Consider the following 9,983-nt stretch of genomic DNA (forward strand, 5'->3'; position numbering starts at 1 on the left):
TGTAGTTCAAACCTACATTGTTACTTGCATGAGAAGGCAACTAGTTGTGCATGCTGAATGTAGTGTATGACTAAAGGCAATCCATCTGAATTACAACCCTTTGATCCTGAGATAGATAGGACATTTCATAGGTTAGTTAGGCATAGTGTGCATCCTACTTTCCCTACTTTCCCTGAACATTTTATACCTTTTGAGCAGTCTGAGCATTTTGTTATTGGTGATTTTGAACATCCTGATTTTGACCATTATAATTTTGAACATTCTGAGAACATGGCACAACCTCCACCCCATGAGAGGACTCTAAGAGAAATGGCTGCACCTGATTTCACCTACGAAAGCTTGTGCATCCAATACCCTGATGAGGATGTCCCATATGTTCTTAAAACTGGACTGATCCATTTGCTTCCAAAGTTTCATGGCCTTGCAGGTGAAGACCCGCACCAACATCTGAAAGAATTCCATATTGTTTGCTCCACCATGAAACCATCAGATGTCCAGGAGGATCACATATTTCTGAAGGCCTTTCCTCATTCTTTAGAGGGAGTGGCAAAGGACTAGCTATATTACCTTGCTCCAAGGTCCATCACGAGCTGGGATGACCTCAAGAGAGTATTCTTAGAAAAAAATGTCCCTACTTCCAGGACCACGACCATCAGAAAGGATATTTCAGGCATTAGACAACTCAGTGGAGAGAGCCTATACGAATACTGGGAGAGATTTAAAAAACTATGCGCTAGTTGCCCTCACCACCAGATTTCTGAGCAGCTTCTTCTCCAATATTTTTATGAAGGACTCAGTAACATGGAGAGAAGAATGATAGATGCTGCCAGTGGTGGAGCCCTTGGAGACATGACCCCTGCTGAAGCCAGGAATTTAATTAAGAAGATGGCTTCCAACTCCCAACAGTTTAGCGCTAGGAATGATGCTATAGTCATTAGAGGAGTGCATGAGGTAGCCACAAACTCATCTGCATCATCAAAAACTAAGAAGCTTGAAGGTAAACTAGATGCCTTGGTTAACCTGGTAACCCAACTGGCCATGAATCAAAAATCTGCACATGTCGCAAGACTCTGTGATTTATGCTCCTCTGTCGAACACCATATAGACCTTTGCCCTTCTGTGTAGCAATCTGGAGCAATTGAACAGCCTGAAACTTATGCTGCAAACATCTACAATAGACCTCCTCAATCACAGCAGCAAAATCAGCCACAATGGGTGAGTCCGGTCCAGGTAGTCTCGAAGAAAACCAGCCTCACCGTGATAAAAAATGAGAAGGAGAAGTTGATTCCTACTCGGGTGCAGAACAGTTGGAGAGTCTGCATCGACTATAGGAGGCTAAACCAGGTTACCAAAAAGGACCATTTTCCCCTGTCATTCATTGACCAGATGCTTGAACGCCTGATAGGTAAATCCCACTACTGTTTCCTTGATGGTTTTCTGGTTATATGCAAATCACTATCTCCTGAGGATCAGGAAAAAACCACATTCACCTGCCCCTTCGGCACTTTTTCCTATAGTAGGATGCCTTTCGGCCTGTGCAATGCCCCTGGTACCTTCCAGTGGTGCATGATCAATATTTTCAGTGATTTTTTTAGAAAATTGCATAGAAGTGTTTATGGATGATTTCACTGTATATGGATCCTCTTTTGATGTTTGTTTGGATAGTTTGGAAAAGGTTTTGAATAGATGAATTGAAACTAACCTTGTTCTAAATTTTGAAAAATGTCATTTTATGGTTGAGCAAGGTATAGTTTTAGGCCACATTATTTCCAATAAGGGCATTGAAGTAGATCCTGCAAAAATTTATGTTATTTCACAATTGCCTTACCCCTCTTGCGTGCGAGAGGTGCGATCTTTTCTTGGTCATGCAAGATTCTACAAGCGCTTTATAAGAGATTTTAGCAAAGTAGCCCTTCCACTGTCTAACTTGTTGCAAAAAGAGGTGGAGTTTGACTTTAATGATAAATGCAAAGAGGCTTTTGATTGCCTCAAAAGAGCACTGACTACCACCCCCATCATCCAGGCACCCGACTGGATAGCCCCTTTTGAGCTTATGTGTGATATATTATGCTTCTAGGACTTTAGATGCTGCCCAAGCGAATTATACTACTACTGAGAAAGAGCTACTAGCCATAGTTTTTGCTCTTGAAAAATTTCATTCTTATTTGCTTGGTACTCGCATTATTGAAGAAGGCTGATTCAAAGCCTAGGTTGATCCGATGGATGCTCTAGCTCCAAGAGTTTGACTTGGAGATCCCTGATAAGAGCGGAGCACAAAATTTAGTTGCTGATCATTTGAGTCGGATCGAACATGTGTCTGATGAGGACTCACCCATTTGGGATGATTTCCCGGATTATCATTTATATATATTGTATAGTATTTCTGATTCTTTTTCTACTCCCTGATTTGCTAACATTGTAAATTATTTAGTTGCTTCTGTTTTTCCTCCCTTAGCATCTAAGGCCCAAAAAGATAAAATTAAAAGTGATGCTAAGCATTTTATTTGGGATGACACCTACTTGTGGAAATTGTGCAGTGATCAGGTCATTAGACGATGCATTCCAGATCATGAGACTGACTCAGTTCTGCAGTTCTGTCATTCTTCCGCACCGGGTGGTCATCTGGGTGTTCAAAGGACAACTCGCAAAGTGCTTGACTGTGGCTTTTATTGGCCCACCATCTTTAAAGATGCGTGGAAGATTTGTAGCACTTTTGAGCAATGTCAGAGAGTAGGAAGTTCACTTACATGGAAATAATAAACGCCTCAGCAACCTATGCTATTCTGTGAGGTGTTTGATGTCTGGGGCATAGATTTCATGGGCCCTTTTCCTGTCTCTTTTGGTTATGTTTACATTCTCCTTGCAGTTGATTATGTTTCAAAATGGGTGGAAGCCAAGCCCACTAGAACCAATGATGCTAAGGTTGTTACAGATTTTGTCAGATCTAATCTGTTTTGCAGGTTTGGAGTACCTAAAGCAATTGTTAGTGATCAAGGAACCCATTTTTGCAACAAATCAATGCATGCCTTGCTTAAAAAGTATGGGGTTGTACACAGGGTATCCACACCATACCACCCCAAAACCAATGGACAGGCAGAAATTTCTAACAGGGAGATCAAGAGAATTTTAGAGAAGATTGTGCAGCCAAGCAGCAAAGATTGGAGTACTAGGCTTGATGATGCTCTTTGGGCACATAGGACTGCCTACAAAGCACCTATAAGAATGTCTCCTTATCGGATTGTCTTTGGAAAGGCATGTCATCTTCTGGTGGAGATTGAGCACAAAGCATATTGGGCAGTGAAGACCTGCAACTTCTCTATGGATCAAGCTGATGAGGAAAGAAAGTTGCAACTGAGTGAGTTAGATGAGATCCGCCTAGAAGCCTATGAGAATGCCAAGTTCTACAAAGAAAAGACCAAGAAGTTCCATGATAGCATGATAATTAAGAAGGACTTCATGGTTGGGCAAAAAGTGTTATTGTATAATTCTAGGCTTGGACTCATGAGTGGTAAGTTGAGGTCTAAGTGGATTGGTCCTTTTGTTGTTACTAATGTTTTTCCTTATGGTACAATTGAGATCAAAAGCGACTCCACAAACAAGAGCTTCAAGGTCAATGGACACCGACTTAAGCCATTCCTCACAAACCCTTCTTTAGTGGACGTAGTGGTGGAAAAGAATTCCTTAATCCACCCTACTTTTCCTCCACCATGACTTAGGGAGTTCTTCTTTTCCTATCTCCTTCTTTGCTTTTATTACACTTGTCCAATTCTATTTGATGGTTTAATTGCTTTTAATCTTTTAATTGTGCTACCTTGAGGACAATGTTGTTGAAGTATGGGGGGGGGTGTTCTTTGGTTTTGCTAGTTTTGTTGGTTTTGTTAATTGTGTTAGTTGTGTTAAATTTGTTAATTTTTTTAGTTTTGTTCTTTAGGTCAATTGTGTTTGTAGGTACAACTTTGCATGTTTTTCTTTGAATTATAGGATATGTTCAAGAAATGGGTAATTGTTTTGAAAATAAAAGTCTCTTGACATTTTGTGATTTGAAATCCTTGTTTTTCCTCTACATGTCATGATAGTATTGAAAGCTCGATTTGAAAGTGATAAGTTTACCTTTGTGAGAATTTGAGCCATCATCATAATCATTTGGTGTGTTTTGCCCCATTGATTGCTTGCACAATAGCCTTGGCTTGATTCTTGTTGATGCTTCCTAATTCACATGCATATTTGGAAATGATTTAGGCAATTTTGTTCTTATAAGCCTCTAGCCAAATGGACTTACCTTGAATTAATCCCTTTGATAGCCCTTTGAGCCTATGTTTCCCTTTCTTTGTTTTGAAGCTCATTACAAGCCTTAAGTGAAAAACCATGATCTCACCTTAACCTTAAGGAATTTTGGAGCTTTGGAATTGTTTTGGGAATAAGTGTGTGTGTGTGTGTGTGTGGGGGGGGGGGGGGGGTTTGTTGGATAACATATTTTGTTGGCTATGCTTCATGATGTATTTTGGGCCATACCGATGTACATTGTATATGGGTTAAATGTTGGACATGCTGCTGAATGATATGCCTGTTCTCAAATGCTACTATTCGAAAAAAAAAATCAAGTTGAATCAATTAGAAAAAGAAAAAGAAAAGCAATAAAGTTGAGTGAATAAGATCTTGAATAGAAAAAAGAATGATGAGACTCTTGGTTCTATTCTTTATGTTTAAATTTTATCTTTATATTTTCCTATTTTTTTTCTTAATATGCACTTATTCCCCATTGCTCCTCTATTCCTTTGGGATTTAGCTACTTATTTCATATTTTTCCCTACCTTGTCCTTGGCCCCATTACAACCTTAAAAGACCTTTTGATCCTCATGTGCTTGTGTTTATGGGTTGATTATCAATTTTAGAATATTGCCAAGTTTATGTGGTGTTGGTTTTCATGGGTGCTTTGAGGGTAAATAGTAGCATAGACACTTAAGAGATAGAGTGTATATCTTGTGAGGCTTTATCACTTTTCATTCTTGAGCTGATTAACTATTTTGCCATGATTGGGTTGCTTGGATGATTTTCATGAATGTCTTGACTCTTTGGATCTCTTCATGTCAGATGTTAGACGTTACCCATTCCTTTCATTCCTTGATGCTCATTGAGAAATATGTAAATGTTTTTGTTTGTCTATCTTTGATATCTTTTGATTTTGTTCTTTGTTTCATTTTGCCCAGGAGTGAAAAAGGCTAAGTATGGGGGGATTTGATGTGTCATTATTTTATCCCATTTTCTTAACCCTTTTTGCACCATTTTAATTACTGATTAGTCTTAATTGTCAAATGTAATAGGCAGTTTTATTATTTGGGCTCATTTAGCTAATTTGATGTTTTTAATCTAATTTCAGGAATTAATGAAGCATTGAGCTTAATCCGGATTTTGGTTGTGGACTTAAAGAGGGCAAATAAAGCAACGTTTACCTTAGTTATTTTTTAATTAGGAGATTGCAATTTTATTTTATGTTGTTCAGTGTTTATTTCATTTTGGGCCAGAATAATGTAATAGGGCCCAGTGACTTTGAGTGACCCTTATAAGTATCAGCCTTGGGATTCGTGTAAGGGGGATGCTATTATTCAAAGCATAGAGATTTAGGTTTTTACATTTTGAGCTTATTGTCACTGTTCACGTTAAGGCATTTTGCATTTTTCTGCTTTCAATTGCAATTTCATTTTTTTCTCTGTTCCTTCTTCTGCTTTCATTTACGTTTTATGTTGTTAGTTTCATTTACGTTTTCTGCTTTTGTTGAAATTATGGAAGGCTAAATTTCTGGTGTTGTTTCCCTCTAAGGACGAAGCTTAACCCTCTTCGAGGTTCTGTTTATAATGTAGCTTCCTGGCAGTTTTCCCTTCACCAATTAACCCACATTCGTTAATGTTAATCTATGCACGCTTCGTGTTTGATTAATTGCCTCTGAACTTAACTTACGTTCATGCTTAATGAACGAAGGGTTAATTGGTGTATGTGTTGCCTAATCACGTATTGACAACCATAAATTTATTTTCGCTTAGTAAATTGAAATAAGGTTGGATTAAGTGGTTAACTGTTAGGGACGAATTCTTCATAACCTAGGACAAGAGAATGGTTTCTGAATCAGAGGAAACAACACGTTTTTAATACTATTAATTTTGTATTCCGGTTCGCTTGTTCTTTAATTCACAAAACAAACAACCCCCACCCCCAATTGTTACTGTTACTGCAAGCATATTATGAACATTTGGTTTATCATTGCTCGTTGGGAAATGACCTAGGATCACTTCCTAGTACTGCATTTTAATGTTTATTTGATTTGGGTACGGCCCCGATCAATAACATATTGCGTTACAATTTAACACTGGTTCCTAAATAGGAATCCTACACTTTCTCTTTAACACTGCGCATTAACATTTTTCTCAAGATAACACTGGTTGGGTTATTGTACAATTCATAACTTACAACACAATTAATGTCACATCAATAGTTAATCACACACTTATTCACAACCAAAACTCATTCATAATTTTACATCTCATAATGTTGCAATCAACCATCACATGTTTTCACGTATCTCACAAGTCAACACATGTTTTACTTTACACTTTTACTCAATCTCAATAACAATACTGTGATGTCAAAATAACATGTCATTCCATAATTCATCACATATTTCATTTATAGACATTGTTAATGAATTATACAATATCCACGACCTCACACTCGTGTTTTAAACACATACAGCATATTGCGCTACAATTTAACACTGGTTCCTAACTAGGAACCCACACTTTTTATTTAACACTGCACATAAACATTTTTCTCAATATAAACACTGGTCGGGTTATTGTATAATTCACAGCTCACAATACAATTAATGTCACAATCAACCATCCTATATTTACGTGTATCTCACAATTTAACACATTCAACTTTGCACTTATATTCAATCTCCATAACAATATTATAATATCAAAGTAATATGTTATTCTACAATTCATCATATATTCAATTTATCACTTATGTACAATTCCAATCATAATTTCATAATTCTAATATAATTATTTATTACACTAATATTATTCAAAGCACAAACAAATTATACAAGAATATTTCTCAATCCATGGGGAGTAAAAATACCTCACATAATTTCAGACAATCACACAAGAAGAATTTCAATATAATAAAACATCCCAAAAATAAATCTCAATTTGATCCTCTAAGGATCCCTACGCATATTCTCACTAATCCCCAATTGTGAATAACTCATCCCTTACCTCTAAGCGGACTCACGTGTCTTCTAAAAGCGATAGTGGCATCTCTAGCAATTTTTTGAGATTCCTCAATTTTTCCTTTGATTGCTCTGATAGAGTTCCCAAACGTTAGAGAGAAAGAGAACGGATTGAAGCCTCCATTTTGTACTGCTTCGTGCGATGCATATTTATTCCTCCACAGATATTGTTTTGCAAATCCCAACGGTGTAGGTGTGTGGAATTAGATTGTGAACAACATAAAAAAATTTCACAACAATCCAACGGTTAAGGAAACCGGGATCGTAGTTTTACCGAGACAACTCTGGGTTTCTGCGGGAAAGGAAAAGGTTATGATGCGAAGGGTATTTCTCTCATTCCAGACATGATATCAAAATTCCCAACAGTGGGAATGCTTGGAATTGGGTTGCGAATCTGGTGCTTAAATTTCACGATAATCCAACGGTTAAGGAGTCTGAGATCATCGTTTTTCTGAGACAAGTTTGGTGGTCTGTGGGAAAAAGAGAGGGTTTTGAGAGGAGAAAACAGAAAAATGAAAATGAGGCAAGATGAGGCACGTGACTTAACATAGCTATTTATACCTAGGGTACTCATCCTATTATTTGCTTTATATTTATTTATTTATTTTTACTAAAAAGCTTTTTAAATTTATTTACGAAAAAAATGGGATATTACAATCATCATTATGGGAAAACTAGAACAAGATAATAATTTGTATAAAATAAGTCATTAAAGAATATTATTTAGAGTATAATTCACATGAATAAAAATAACTAATTTTTTTAAGGGTTCATACTCGACACAAGAACACATCAATTTTACAGTAATTGCTCATTGAGACATCAATTAGTTCGTCAAACATATATAATTCACAGTTATAATTGTAAAGATAGAATCAAAATTTACGGAAACACCCCAAAACTCATTCCAATTGATACTCTAAGGATCTCTACACATTTTTTCACTAATCCCTAATTGTGAATAACCCATCTCTTACCTCGATGTAGTCGCTCAAGTGTTCTACATTATCAATTGCGGTGCTTTTGGTGCTCTCTAAAGATCTTCCTCTGGTTGCTCTATTAGGGTTCCAAAACGTTAGAGACAAGGAGAAGGGATTGAAGCCTCCATTTTGTACTGTCATCGTGTGATTCTTTGTCCTCTCTCAATGGAAATTATTTCGCAAATCCCAACGGTGAAATATTGTGTAATTATATCAAGAACCACATATCAAAATTTCACAACAATCCAACGGTTAACGAGTTTGAAATTGTAGTTTTACTGAGACAGTTTTGGGTTTTTACGGGAAAAGAAAAAACTGCGATGCAAAGATTTCTATTAGCTCCAAAATCTTTTAGTAATTTCCAATGATGATAATGCTTGGAATTGAGTTGTAAATCTGGTATTTAAATTTCACGATGATCCAACGGTTAATGAGTCCGAGATCATCGTTTTTCAAGGACAGGTTTGATGGTATGCAGGAAAAAGAGAAAGTTTTGGGAGGAGGAGAGTGGAAAATGAAATTGAGAGAAAGAGGATGAATCGTCAGTGTAAAAACTGACCTAACACGTCTCTATTTATATGTAGGTACTTACAACTTATTATTTACTCTATTTATTTATTTTTATTATTTTATAAAAATGAACTCTATTTTATTTCCTATCAAATGAATAAATCAAATATATTTTTTTCTCAAACCATTATTTTTATACAACTATTTTTTTATTTATTTAATTATAAAAACTCATCATTTTTCTAAAATTTTATTTATTTATAAATAACAATCCTTTTTAAATTAGTTTACGAAAAATGAGATGTTACAAAAGACAAAAAAAGAAAAAATTATAGACAAGAAATAAAAAATAATTATGAAAAAAAATTATTCAAATAATGTAAATCAAAATTATATTGCGACTTTGAACCAAGTCCCTGAGAATGCTGCGAATAAGTACTTACATAAGGGCTAGAGAACCCCACATAGTATTGTTGTGGACTCGAAAGTCTGAATATCCTACCATAGAGACCAATTGTGTTCCTAAATAATTCAAATTACATCAACTAAATAATTTTGATGATTTTATCTCGAGTTTAGGGATTTTTATCAATTATGTTAAAGAAATGAAAATTATGCCAGAAACCAGTTTCTAAGAGAGAAATATATGAGTAAAAACAAACTCGGATTACGAATTCGCATGTACCCTTTTTCCCTTACTTCTAATTTTAATTAATAACCCTAAGTTATTGATTAATCACCTATTACCTCTTAATTTAATCATCAGCCTATTTCAAGGTTTGAAAATACTTTTTCCCCTAAATTAATTCTCAATTGGTCATTTGAGGATTCGAATTAGGGTTAAGGATGAATGACAGAGAGATTTGTAAAAAGGGAGTTCATGCCACCAGTTTGATCATGCAAGTTTTACGAACCCGATCGTTCTATAAGTCATTTAATTATGAGTAGATGGTCATTAGCACACAATGAACTATGAATTAGAGTGAGCGATTCTAATATAAAAGATAGAATAGTAAAACAACACAATTAACTAAATAACATTGAAAAACTCAATTAAAATAGGGAATTAGAATACATGAGTACAACTACGTACATCATAACCCGAGATCAAAGGGTTTAGCCAACCATTATCACAATATAACCAAGCAACATACAAAATAGCATTGATAATAAAAGAGATCAAAAACTCTTGCAGATTAGGA

The 9,983-nt window shown here is 35.8% G+C and overlaps 1 non-coding gene across 1 annotated transcript; it reads right to left on the reverse strand.

Moving 5' to 3' along the window:
• Positions 1 to 648: 648 nt before the first annotated feature.
• On the reverse strand, positions 649 to 755 carry LOC114397789. Its single transcript, XR_003663413.1, has one exon. It is a non-coding gene; the product is annotated as a small nucleolar RNA R71 (small nucleolar RNA).
• Positions 756 to 9,983: the final 9,228 nt, after the last annotated feature.

Source organism: Glycine soja, chromosome 18 (assembly GCF_004193775.1).
Source record: "Glycine soja cultivar W05 chromosome 18, ASM419377v2, whole genome shotgun sequence".
Lineage (NCBI taxonomy): Eukaryota > Viridiplantae > Streptophyta > Magnoliopsida > Fabales > Fabaceae > Glycine > Glycine soja.